At 37.6% G+C, this 14,650-nt stretch overlaps 1 protein-coding gene across 12 annotated transcripts in view; it reads right to left on the bottom strand.

Moving 5' to 3' along the window:
• syngap1b (synaptic Ras GTPase activating protein 1b) overlaps nt 1-14,650 on the bottom strand; it is a 207,159-nt gene that overhangs the window by 191,705 nt on the left and 804 nt on the right. The window lies entirely within an intron of this gene.

Here is a 14,650-nt window from a genome sequence, read left to right as displayed (position 1 = left end):
AACAAAGTGGTGGTCCTGAACTCTTTCTTACACACGAAACTCCACGTTACTGACACCAGACGACGCTACACTAATAAAGTTTGTATTCTGAGTCGTGAAAAGATTCAGAATTTCTTTGTTTTCGACACCGATCTGGAAACAAAGCTTCACAAGATGCTCCATGTCTTTTAGCTATGAGCAAATACAAAAAAACATACAACTTTAGTTCTATTCTCGTAAATATATGACTTTTTATTCGTAAATTTACAACTTTTTTTGTAAATTTACAAATTTTTCTCGTAAATGTATGACTTTTTTCCTGTATATTCACAATTTATTTTTGTAAATTCATGACTTTTATTCTGTCAATTTGTCTTTTTCCTCTAAAATGTAAAACTTTTTTCCCATAAATTTAAACATTTATTTTCTTGTAAAGTTATTTATTTTTTTTTCATAATTTTTTTACTTCTTCCTTGTAAATTTACAATTTTTATTTTGTAAATTTATGGCTCTTACTTTGTAAATGTATTACTTTTTTCCTGTAAATTTACAATTTCTTTTTTGTAATATACTACTTGCTTTTGTGTATACCTATGTCTTTTTCACGACTTTTATTCTGTAAATTTGTCTTTTTCCTCGAAAATGTAAAACTTTTTTCCCATAAATTTAAAAATTTATTTTCTTGTAAAGTTATGACTTTTTTTCTCATAAATTTTTTACTTCTTCCTTGTAAATTTACAATTTTTATTTTGTAAATTTATGGCTCTTACTTTGTAAATGTATTACTTTTTTCCTGTAAATTTACAATTTCTTTTTCGTAATATACTACTTGCTTTTGTGTATACCTATGTCTTTTTCACGACTTTTATTCTGTAAATTTGTCTTTTTCCCATAAATCTAAAAATTGTTTCGTTCTAAAGTTATTACTTTTTTTCTCATAAAATTTTGACTTCTTCCTTGTAAATTTACAACTTTTATTTTATAAACTTTTTGGCTTTTACCTTGTAAATGTACTACTTTTTTCAGTAAATTTACAATTCTTTTTCTTGTAAATGTATTACTTTTTTTCTCTTAATTTTTGATTTTCTTCCTCTTAAATGTATAGCTTTTTTTCCATTAAATTTTCATTTCATTCATTTAAAAATGAAATAAATCAATTATTATCTGTATTGGGAAATACCATTTGGAAGACCAACAGTGGACTGAACTTCATGTAACTAAAATATGACTGGATTTGACATTTTTGTTGTTTATACACATATTTAATTTACAATTGATTATCTAAATACAAGGAATCTGGGAAACTTCAGCTGCAGTGTTCAGGATCAGATATTTATCTCTGAGTCATATCGGGGAAGTTTTGGTTAAAGATGTTCTGGATCGTTCAAAATGAACCAATTTTGACTATAAATTGGATCAGCCACTGAATCAAATCATTGTTATGGCATATTGTTACACCCCTAATAAAATACAGGTTTAAATCATTTTAGAGAAATGACATTCTCATAGCAGAATCTCCTGGACGCATTAGCGTAGCTGCAGTCAGGCGCAGAAGAAAAATGCTCCAATCATGAGTGGAACTGCGAGAAACGGAGACTACATTTACCATCAGCTCTCCACCGAGCCTGCTAACCTTTGTGAAGTCCTCTGAGGTGAGAACAATGACCACACAATGACACCATAGAGACCAAAAACACACAGACTATCCAGGAAATAGACAGGGCCGCTCCTGTGATTCACAAAAGTCTTTAAAACCAGACATGAAGAGCACTTAGAGTCCTGTCTGATAATTAGACCCTCAAAAAGAAACGCCGATCAAACTTCATTTTGCGCCAGCAGACGGTTAACACGGCAGCTGTGTTTTCCTCCATCCCAGGTCCTCACCCTGTAATTCCTCATCACAGCCCCGGAGATCTCCATAAAGGGGAATCTGTGCTGCTGCAACTCATCTGGCGTCCATAAAGCTGTCAGTGATAATGAAGACACAGACAGTATCCTCCAGAGGGCGTTACTGTTTATCTCCCCGACGTTATGGTCACAGCCTTGATTACAGCCGGAGCCTCTTCATCGCGGATGTGAACATCATCCTCTCAGTTCTGATCAGCTTTAAACACTGAAGGCCAGAGATTACACCGTACCGACACCTTTTTTTTAGTCTGACTGAACTAAAAAAGACAGAATTCATACAGTTTGTTTTGTTATTTCAGTAACAAATTTTATTTTTTAGTCTCAGAGTTCAGTGCTGTATTTTCAAACTAAAATTACTTTCCTGAAAATGTGATGAAAGGAGAGAAAAAAGGAGAGCTAGAAATGAAGCTTTTATCTGTTTGTTTCTGAGTTAAATCGTCTTTTCTTTACTTTCCCGTTTATAGGGCTGCCACGATTAGTCGACTAATCAACGACTAATCGACTATTAAAATAGTTGACGACAAATTTAATAGTCGATTAGTCGTTACTTTATATTATATGAAGTTAGAGTGTAGGAAAGTTGAGAGTTATAATGTCATTCTGCTAGCTTTTTGGACTATTTTGGAGTTTAGCTAATATTTCACTTACACGCTAGCTTTTTTGGCTAACTTACGATTTTTTGGTTTTTAGGATATTTTGGAGTTTAGCTAATATTTCACCTTCATGCTAGCTTTTTTGGCTAACTTAGGATTTTTTTGGTTTTTATGCTATTTTGGAGTTTAGCTAATATGTCAATAACATGCTAGCTTTTTGGCTAATTTAGGCTTTGTTTTGTTTGTTTTTTAGGCTGTTTTGAGTTTAGCTAATATTTCAGCTGCATGCTAGCTATTTTGACTAACTATTAATTTTTCAGTTTTTTATGGCTCTTTTGGAGTTTAGCCTATATTTCAGTAACATGCTAGCTTTTTTGGCTAATTTAAGCTTTTTCTTTTTTTATGGCTATTTTGGAGTTTAGCTAATATTTCAGTTATATGGTAGGTATTTTGGCTAACTTAGGATTTTTTTTTTCATTTTGGGGGTTAATTTGGCATTTAACAAATATTTTAGCTGACTTTCAACTTCAGCTTTTTCACCTATTAGCGTCAGTGTTTTCAGTTATTATTTTTAGCATATTCTGCTATCAGCACTAGCATCTTCCTAAGTTTGCCAAATTCAGCCTTTGAGTCGTAGACAAAGCAGTTTGTGTAACGCTGCTGCTCCAAAACCGTCTCAGGACTTTTTCGGACTTTGATGAAGATCTGACAAAAGTTTTACACTAATTGCAACTGAAATTTGTACAATATTTATTTTATAAATGTCCTGCCTGGTTGTATTCGTTTTCCCCTCTTAGATCGTTCACAAATCAAAGTATAAATGTCAGTAATCCTGTCTGCAGTCAGAACAGCAGCTCAGCTGCAGCTGCTTCCCCAAGTTCCTCTGGATAATAAACGACGAAGGTTACAAATACTTCAGCGAATGCTGCTTGTTTGATTATGAAGGTAATTATGATTTTATTCTTTTAATCTCTGCTAATGCTAATGCTAGCATTAGCTTTGGCTATGAGACGTGGAGCTGCAGAAGATTTTTTCTACCAGGTAAAAGTTTCCTAAACTTCCATTCTCACAAAATCCTTGTAAACAGAGCAAAAGTCAGACAATTCCAGCGTGTCTGACATTAAAGTCAAACTTTTTGTAATGTTTTCTACTGCGGTCAGTGAGCTGCTGTCCGCTCAGCCGTGGTTCTAACGTCACTCCTCTTTGCTTTTGTTCATAACTGTGTCTGATCTCCGGGAAAATAAAGGTAAAAAATGATCAAATTAATCAAAACTGTAGCCAAAAATATGAAAGTGACTATGTGCACATACTGTTATAAAATACGTTCTCCCAGAGATGATTTTTTTAGTTGGCCGCTCTTATTTTGAAAGCTGAAACTACGTGGCTTGATAGCTGCATTTATTTTCACTGAACCAAACTATTTATGTTTTTACAATTATCCAATAAATTATCCAGTTTATCCTGGGAAGTGATTAAAATCCGTGCAGACGTGCAGCGATGTGCGTCTTTGCTGAAAGTATTAAATGTGGCTAACATGAATTTGTATTTTGATCTGTGGACGATCCAAGAGAGGAAAACCAACACAGTGAGGAAGGACATTTATGAAATAAATACTTTAAAATATTTCTGTCACAACTGGTGAGGTTAACTTTAATTATTAAAGTTGTGCTCAACAGGGTTCAGTTTTCAGCTTTGCCTGTCTAGATCCGTAAACTGGAAGTTTTGATTCACATTTACGGTCCTGTCGCCATTTTGTCTGACATCACCACGAAAAGGATTTATTCATCTGAGTCAGGTAAAAACGTTATTATGAAAAGGTTTATAACAAATGAGCTGCTTTTCTTTAAATATTAAAAATAGAACAGACGTGTGTGGGTGAAAAACAGGTGAAAAGCAGAACAGGATGTCATCCTTTCACAATAAAACTGGATATCAAGTTTTAAACATGAAAAGACCAAAAACGGAAGAAAAAAAACCAGAAATCAAATTCTTTACATTTTCCTGTCGTCACACCTGGGCTACAACATATCCCAGCATGCACCGGGCAGATGGCAGGACAGCGGGCAGGCGGCCAGTTCCTCGCAGATTGAGCTGAGTTAGTCAGGCTTCCACTCACGCTCGCATTCATAACTATGAGCGATGTAGAGCCTCCACTCTTTTTGGTGTGGGAGGAAGCAAGAGCTCACCCACGCAAACGTGCAGCCGGTCCAGGAGATGATGGAGCCCGGGTCGGCCTGCTGAGAGGTGCTGCTGCTGCCAAACTCAGAGCTCAACCATCAATGAAACTCCAGCCCAGAGACAGAAACTGGCTGTCAGAGGATTTTACAGTCTATTATGTATGGTTAATGTTAAGACACTCTTTATTTTATATTCTTGATAAATTGTCTGTTTGTTTGAGTTCTCTGTATTAATTCGACTGATAAACCCAGAGGATGACGACCAGAACAGAACTTGCTCCGCCCACATTTCTGACATGACAGACTGAATTGCACAAAGTGAACTGAGAGATATCTGTAGCTGCCTTTCTATTACACATGTGTACAAAACTTTATTAAATTTCTAAAAATGTCGAAAAAAAACACAATTTTGCAGTGAAATTGTTTCTGTTAAATCATAATTATGCTAATAACCAACTCACGCGAGAAGTCATTCAAAACAGCGACGAATGTGAACAACTCTCTGATTTATATTCAGATTTCAGCTCTAATCATCACCCATCAAAGGAGACGTCGGCGTCTTATTCAGGCCGTGGAGCGGCGAGCTATGTGGGAGTGGCTACGGATGAAGAGATTTTGGGAAATGGGGGTTGGTGGTTTTACAACTTCTGATGAGCTGTGTGACGCTGCGGGAGCATCCACTTGTTGGTCATGTGACTGATTTAATTTGAAAAAAAGTGTCTGCATTTCAGTTTTGCCAAATATGTTAATTTTAAAACTCCTCAAAAACCACCTCTCCCAAACTTTTTCCAAGTAATGTTTTTTTATTTTTTTATTTTATGTTTAAACTTGGCAAATTTATTATTATTTTATTATTACATTTCAAAGTGAATGAAAACAAATGACTCCTTCAGATTTGTAGATAAAAAAACGATGTTTTATCTCAGAAAGTCTTTTATCGGAGGGGAGGGTGACTGCTTTTTTTACATAATAATAGATAAAATCAGAGTTTTGTTGAGATTTTTTTTTTGTTTCACAATGAGAAAAACGATTAAATTTTTTGTCTTGTGTTGTTTAGGAACACATTTAATTAACTTTAATGTTCCTCTTTGGGACAGGAAGTCTTTTATTTTGAAAGAAAGTATTACGAGCTTCTGTCAAAAGTAAAAAATGACTTAACACTTTGAGAAAATTCCAATTTATCTTAATATTTATGCATTTATTTGCACCCAAAAATAAATATAAATTATAATTAGTATATAAAAACGACAATGTGATGATGAAAAGTAGTATCACATTTTTCTAAAAGGGTAAAAAAAAGGATTTTCAGTTCAGGTTTTGATCAGTACCAAACAGGTCCAAATGTCTCTTTTCCCGTCAAAGGTGGCAGAACTCTGGTTTAGAGGCACCAGAACCATGACTGTGATTCAGCTGAGATCGGTTCCACATTCAGCATCAACCTTTTTCCCACAATGTTTCATCGGTTCTCGCAGAATATTTCATAACTGAAAAAAAAAAAGCACTAGAAGTAATTTAGTTCACCTTTCACATCACTTTGTTCATAATAACTGTTAAAAAATGGAAAATAGATATTTTTGTTCGTTTTAATTACAGACGACTACATTTGAAACCTTTTTATGCAATTAACTTTAAATAGAACCAAAGAACAAAGTATCAGCAATGAAAATAGATATTAATGAGAACTTTAATTCAAAATGTTTGTTTGCTTTATTTCCAGTTACATTTGTGAATAAGTACTTTTGATCATTTTGGTGAAATTCAAATTCAGAATTTAAAGGAAATTAAAGATTTTTCACTTTAATTAACACAACAGAAAACTGTGTTTTGTTTTCAGCGGTCCAAAATTCCAGTCAATCATTGTTAAACTAAAATATTTTACCCACATTTATCATTTAACCAGTTAATTAGGCAGAGGTTTTTCAAAATAAAAGCATAAAGATGCAGCATCTCTTTCACCTAAAGACAAAAAAATTGTCACATGAAGACAAAATAACAAAAACATCTCAACTGAACAGCTCCACTGGCTCCATTGGACCTCCTCGTCATTAAAGTCTAGGAATTATTAGGACAAAAAGACAGAACAGAAACTATATCTGTATTTGACCTAATTTAGAGATAAAATAATTCATATAAAAGGTTAGAGTTGTAGTTAAATTTGAATTCACAAATAAAATGTGTGAAATGCTTTAAATTAAAAAGTTGCCAGAACAAGACTAATTATAGAGTTTGTGTAGTTAAATTTACAAAATAAAAGCACTTCCGCTCTTACATAACGTAGCTGCAGCAGCTTAGTGCAGGTAAACAACGTTAAAGATGAAAAAGTTTCCATCCAGCCACAGGCTGACTCACAGCTCTCACATTTGCACTGTGACCTTCCATGCATGGGACTGCATGACATCATGCCTCCGAGTCTTATGAGCCGACCCTATCCAGGGGGAGATGGTTATTCCGGACCGCCGCGCCTCTGATTGGCTCCGGAGCGCGTCCTGACCTTTTAGCTGAATCCTGACGAGATCAATCAAAAGCCGAGGCCTTGTGTGTGCTCGGCACAAACCCGTTGAGTCATTCCACCCAGGCTTTGCAGCAGGATTGAACTGCCCACCCATCCAAAGAGCAGATGAATTCACAAACCCACAACGCCGTTTGCAGCCGCGGATGCTGCCAGGACCACAAAGCACTTCAGACTCTTAGGGGATGAGGGTCTGAGCATTCTTTTAAAAAGATCATTTAGTGTTTGGAAACACAGAACCGGATCAGCTGACAAAGAAACAACATCGATTCTACACAAAGACACACATTTGTGCAGAAGCTTTTAAGTCTCTTGTGTGGACAAAGCAGTTTGTGTAACGCTGCTGCTCCGAAACCGTCTCAGGACTTTTTCGGACTTTGATGAATATCTGACAAAAGTTTTACACGTTTGACTCATCGTAGAGTCCAATCATTTCAAAATCTTTCCAATGCTCTTTTAATTATGATTGTGCCATGTTTAGCCTAAATTAAAGCCCTTTGTCATTTTCTGGGACATAGTTTCTGCAGAGCGGCAGCAGATATTTGCCTCTGAATTGTGGGCGGGTCTGATGGCAAAGAGTAAGCCTCTGCTTATTTCCCATCATCCCTTACAGCTCACTGTCCCCCAAATCTCCAACCAGAAGCTATATTCACGCTGGATGTGGCAACTCTCATCTATGGAAACACCTGGAAGAAGGTTTCAGACGTCTGCGTTCAAAACCATCGCTTTCACGCGATGTTTTTAGGTCCATTCTCGGCTCTACGTACAAACCTGGTGCACCTAATGCACTCTGAAAGTTCAGAAGAACACCTGTTAAAGTCTGTTAAAGTCTGGACTGAACGCCAAACCGCTGAACTTTGATCGGTCAAGGACTGGATTTCCAAAACACGGGAGAGTATGGAGAGAAAATAGACTCACTCTAATTTGGGGGTTCGTAATTATTGATTTGTGCGTAAATAAGGATTTGTGTGTGACTAATTTAGGATTTGCGCTCTGGTCTGGTCTCCCCGCGGCGTTTGCAGCGCGAGGCCCTTCTAAACATCCACAGGGCGGAGAGGCTTGATCAACCCACCGCTCCTTCCATCTGCAGGAGTTTAGAAGGGTCCGGCGCCGCCTGCTGTCCCGGTGACAGGTGACCGGCGCTCGGACAGAGCCCCGTGTGGGAGGAGCTGTCGGGGGAGGAGCTACAGAGAGAAAGAGATCAGTTCTGGGAGATATTTTTATTTTTAAAAGTTTTAAAAATGAGACCTTTTTATATTAGTTATCGGGAACATCTTTTTAAGAAAGTGAAGTTTTACCAGATATTATTCACAATCTAAGTTTAAAACGGCTGATAAGAAAACTCTGATGAACGAGCAGTTTTTAAACGCATCACTTACGGACGAATCTGTGAGACGTGAAATAAGTCTCACGACAGATTCGTGTGGAATTGAGGTTTCGTGTGTGCGTAAGAGGTGATTTGTGTGTAATTTTTAAAGATTTGAGTGTGTAATTGTTGTAATTTCAATTTGTCCATGTGTAAATTGTATTTTTTTATTTTTGTAATTTTTTTTACTTAAGCACAAAACATATTATATTTGTTACAAATCAAGAATTACACACGCACAGATCAGATTGAGTCTATTTTCTCTCCATAAAATTCAACTGTTGTAAACATGATCATGAAAGAGAAATTAATAATTGTGGTTTGTGTGTAGCCATATCATACATCAGAATAGAGCTGTGAAAGTAAAAACCTGCATCTTCAGCGACGACTTTCAGCAAAAAGCATTCACACCAGCATTATCACGGGTAATACAACTGTTCTAGTCGTATTTGTGACTTCGTGCTTGTTGAATGTCAACATTTATTTGATGCGTTTTGCATCCAGTAGAGTTTTGAGTCCCCTTTTTTTATTTTTAGGTGAAAATGTTTTCAGTTTCATGAATCACATTTCTACCTTTCTGTTATTTTCTTCCATCTTTGGGTCCAGGAGAGGCTGAAGTGGTTTAAACATTTATCAGGCCCCTAATATAGTATCTGGTAAATTTAAAATGTTCCCCTGAACCTTTCCTCAGTGAAATCTCTGGACTTCTCAGTCGGTCGGTGAAGTTATCACCGCCAACTTCTTGTTTTATATTCTCCTACGGGGAGCAGTAAACTTGTAAAAAAACTCTTCATGTAGATGTTTGGGAGTATGTTGTGTTTTTGTGTCAGGACATACGGAAACGCCATTTTTCTTTCTGTTTCTGATCACACACCAGCAAGTGTTTTTTAAAAATTAACTATATTACAAGCAGACATTATTAAAAAATCAATATGGAGGCGTTAACGTAGCAAAGACAACCTTCCTGTGTGTCCTTTAAGTCGTTACTCGACTGTGTGACAGAACAAACTCCAGCCTGTCAGAACATCGTGTCCAGACTCTCAGACACGTGTGCCGCTTTAACTCTCACTGGACTGTGCAGAAATACTCTGATATTTGATTTACAGATGTTCTAATTAGCATTTAGATTTCATTTCATTTGGTTTTAAAAACAAAATGCTCATTTAAAAATTGATTTGAACTTCCATCTGAGATTTTCTCACATCACTGAATCAGTTTTGAGTGATACAACACCAGGAATGATTTTAAAGGAAAATAAATTCATTCACTTGATGAATTGAATTTGATTTTCTGGGTAAAAATCAATCAAAGGGTGTTGATTAATTGATTTTCTGAACCCTAATCTCCTCGGCGTCTGTATTTAGTATATAAAGAGAGTCTGGGTTTTGCTGTCTGAAATACTTCCGGTTCTTTTTCCTGCATGATAGCTGCAGGTTGAGATGAAGACTCGGTGTTCCTCCGCTGCCCTCCGGCTACACGTTTCATTAACTCTGATTTTTATTAATGAATCGAAGAAACCCAACATTTCTCCATCAGATAAATGAAATCAGTAAGCAGGGTGGGTGGGGGGGCTTGGATGCAACAAAACCCCCAAAAAAGTGTCTGCAAACCATCTCCGCTGGAGAATGAATGAGCTCTGTCCTGTGACGAGATGGATCTCGCGCATGCACCGCAGTGATGGTCCAACAGATGACGGTTCTTGGCTCAGCCTGAGCAGTGGAGGGGTGTAAGACGGTCCCTTATGTCGCCGGGGGAGGAGAGGGATGGAGGGGGAGTGCTGCAGTGCACTGGCGGCGCGCTGTCTCTTTAAGGACGGTCACGCTCAGCAGCGGCCGCCGTTTCAAACTACTGTAAGGAAAAAATGAAAATCGCTGGTGTCCATCGCAGAGAGGGTAAAGAGGGGCATGAGAGGGGGGGAAGTCATGTGTGGGCGGTTCAGCATGAAGTGGGGGGGTGAGTTTAAGAGCGAATGAGGGAGACGGAAAAGATTGTGCTAAGATAGGAAGGCCCGTCTCTGCTGCTGCTGCTGCTGCCTCCCACTGATTGCCTGTTCATGTGAGCCGCTACTTGGCATGACTGCAAATGCTCCAGTATCAGCATCAGAGTGGGCTCATCTGCACCCCCCTCCCCCCAATGTGGATCTATATCCCATCATAAATCAATTTCACACTAATACATGCCCTCTTACCACATCTTTCATCTCTGAATGTTGAGTCACCGCGCAGCAATAAATATCACGGTGTTACATAATCGCCGCGAGCTGCCATGGAGCCGGGGATGTATATGGAGGAGCTGCACACGTTACCTGTTGAGCTGAAGCACGAGCAGGACTTCTGGGCAGATTTTTGTGCTAGCATCTCCAAACAAGAATCATATTTAGGGGAAATGCGGTGAATTATCGGCTGCAGAAGATTCAGAGAAAACCCACATTAAATAAAACGATTCAGTTCAGCTTAAATAAAAATCGAATTCAATTTACGTCCAAAAAATCATTTTACTTATGCGATTTCAACCAAAGATGGAAGTTGATTCAAAAAACTGATAAAAAAGCAGTTTATCCCTTAAAATTACTTAAAAAAGGAACATTAATGGAGGTTTAAAGGTAAATTCAGGGGCGGAGCTACAGGTGGGGAAGGGGGGCAGCTACCCTCCTCGTACTTTTCCCCCTAATTTTTTAAAAAATCTTCCTTAAAGATTATAAAAATAACGTATTTTTTATTTTAAATGAAATTAAAGCAACAATAAAAATAACCAAAAAAGTTGCATTACCTGTGATAATACTAGTGTGAATACTTTTAGATAGTCACTAAAGATGCTGAAGCTTGTTAATGAAAATAGTGACGCAATTTACTTTATTTGCTGAAGAGATTTGCTGAAAAGGCAAAAGCTAAAATGTTTCATTTGATAAAACACTGGAAGTTTCATCAAAGAACTATGAAAGAGCGTTGAAGTTTATCTAAATTCCTGAAAAAGTTGTAGTAAAATTGCTTAAAAATCCCTAATACGTGCCAATTTTTCAAAAGTATTTAGTGTGTTGATTAAATATGAGCTAAACTCCAAATTAGCCCAAAAAACTCAGCAGATTCCAAATTAGCCAAAAATAAAAGCTAGCTTGTTGCTTTAAAACTAGCTAAACTCCAAAAAAGCCTAAAATTCCTCAATGAACTAAATTGTTCAAAAATGTTAGTCTGTTGCTAATAAAAGAAACTAAACTCTAAGTTAGCCAATAAAAACCTCAGTACATGACAAATTTAGCCAAAAATGTTAGCATGTTGTTAAAATATTAGCTAAATTCCAAATTAGCATCAAAAACCTTAGTAGATGACAAATTTAGCCAAAAGCGTTAGCATGTTGCTAATTTATTTTCTAAACTCCAAATTGGCGTGAAAAAAACCTTATTAGATGCCAAATTAGTCAAAAGAGCAAAAAAAATAAAAATAAAAATAAAAACTAGCTAAACTCCAAAACAGCCACAAATTTCTCAGTAAACTAAATTAGTCAAAAACTTTAACCTGTGGCTAAAATAGAAGCTAAATTCGAAATCAGCCTAAAAAAAAAAACAAAAATAAAAGCAGTAATGTCCTGAACAAGCTGAATGTTTTGATACCAAGATTGCTAAAATCCCTGAAAGTGTGATTGAGTTTTATGTTCCGATTAAGGTTTCCCAGCCAAATCAAGTCGCCTCACAGGAGCCTCAGATCGCAGCTGTACATGGACTTAACATTAAGATCTAAATCCATGTGCTGCAATAATGGCCTCCAATGTGAACGCAGCTTTAGAAATACGTATTTTTCATTCTTTCATTTGTATCGGCCTTCCTCTCTGGTGTTTCATTCCAAAGTCTTCTGCCCCCTCCTGCCTCCACCATATAAAATGCTCTAGCTCCGCCCCTGGGAAAACGTATGCATTCAAGAAAAGATCTGCACGTCTGATCGATCAATAATGCACATTTTAAAAGAAGATTGACATTTTTTGCTAAGCATCCCTCTGAAATCCAGCTCAGAAAAGAGGCAAAACTGTGAAATATGTTTTGTTTTCTGCCATTTCTCCAAGAAAAAGTGTAATGTTCTATTTTTTTTCAAGTAGATCCAGAATTAGCTGCACAAACCGCTGTCTTCTCATCGCTTTTTCCCAGCTTGGTGTGAAACATATGGAATCCCAGAGGTGCCACAACTGCTGTCATTTATTTTTATGTTGTTTTTGAACATTTTCTATACAGTTAATCCTTTAACGCCTCAGGCGTTGTCGGTGACGCTTAAACACAGAATCTTAAACAGATTTTAATTTTTAATTGTTAACACTAGTGCTGCCAAAAACCATTATTTTAGTATTCCACTAATCAACGATTATTTTTTCCAACAAGTTGACTAGTCATGTGCAAACTAGATGTAAAACACACATCTTAACCAATATAAACTAAATAAAAACTACTGTGATAAAAGTGTGAATGCTATGAGCTGAATTTGATTTTTTTGCTGAAGATGCTTGTCCTGATAGCTGAAAATGCTTAAATTGATAGCTGAAAAGACTGAAGCTAAAAACGCTAAACATGATAGTCAGCAAAAATATTACTTAAATAGGAAATTAGACTAAAAACCTGAAAAACCTGAAAAAACCCAAGTTAGACAGCTAGCAAAGCAGCTGAAATATTAGCTAAACTCCAAAATAGAAAAAAAACTGAAAAAAATCCTAAATTATCCAAAATAACTAGAATAAAGCTGAAATATAAGCTAAACTCCAAATTAGCCTCAACAACTAAAAAAACCCTAAATTAGCCAAGATAGCTAGCATGTAGCTAAAATTTAAGGTAAACTTAAAATTAGCAAAAGAAGAAAAAAAATTCTTTTCTTCCTGAAAATTCTTAAATTAGCCAAGATAGCATGTAACTGAAATATTAGCTAAACTCCTAAACAGCCTAAAAAACAAAGAAAAGCTTGAATTAGCCAAGATAGCATGTAACTGAAATATTAGCTAAACTCCTAAACAGCCTAAAAAACAAAGAAAAGCTTGAATTAGCCAAAAAGCTGTCATAATACCATTTCAACTTTCAGCTTTACTACACTCTGACTCCATACAATCTAAAGTACCGACTAATCCACTATTAAATTAGTCGTCGACTATCTTAATAGTCGATCAGTCGACTAATCGTGGCGGCTCTAGTTAACACGCCAATTCCAGTAGATTCTGAAGGAGAAAAGCGGCCTGAATTATTGTGTTAACAATTAAAAAAATACATTTTTAGTTTTATGAAAAATATGAACTTCTTTGTGGAGAGCTGAATGTAAGAACATGCAGCCACGTGACTGCTACACAGAAGAACAAGATGTTTTTTCACCATGAATGACTCAAAAATGGACAAATCCATCAAATGTTGTTTAAGGACCGAACTGCCCAACCGGGATGAGGCTAAACGCTGGTTTGCTTCAGCGAGAAGCCGTCGCTGGCAGGTTTTGAAGGTGCTGCCTGCAGTTTCCTGGCATTGACTCCCAGAGTGGGCTCGCTCTCACGCAAACTCAGTGGCATCTCACCAAAATTATGCAACCAACTTGTATGGCTGCATTTGCACAGGAGGGCGTCGAACCATCATCTGCTCCACTTGGAGGCGGAAAGATGGAGGCCTCCAGGGTTCAGGATGAGGACCAGTTTCCTCAGGAGGTCCTCATGACCCCCCCCACTCACACACGCGCGCGCGCACACGCACTGCTGTCATCCTCACACCCCCCATACAGATTCAGGGCAGGGAGTCACACAAACCCCCCAGTCCTCCATCCAAGCTGCTCCTCAACTTTGCTCTGATCTCTCCGCAGCGCGTGCACTGCTTCACCCACTCACGGTGGGGACGCGGGGGCCAAAGTTTGTGCAGACACGTGAAGTCTGCAGCGTGGAACGTGACGGGCGCGCGAGCCCCCCCGTTCTTACTACAAAGTTTGATCTGCAGCGACGCACCTGCAGGAGCGCATCACCACCTTTACCTGATTACACAGCCAGAACTGCCGCATGCACGCACGGCTCCACGGCCACGCACGCACGCGGCGCTGCAGCTGCATGCTGCGCGCGTGCGTGAGCGCGCGGGAGTGACCACCTATCTCTACCATCTGCATGCACCTGTCGGATTTCA

Source organism: Oryzias melastigma, linkage group LG16 (assembly GCF_002922805.2).
Source record: "Oryzias melastigma strain HK-1 linkage group LG16, ASM292280v2, whole genome shotgun sequence".
Lineage (NCBI taxonomy): Eukaryota > Metazoa > Chordata > Actinopteri > Beloniformes > Adrianichthyidae > Oryzias > Oryzias melastigma.
Note: the sequence above shows the minus strand (reverse complement) of the source record. Positions and strands in the feature narration are given on the sequence as shown.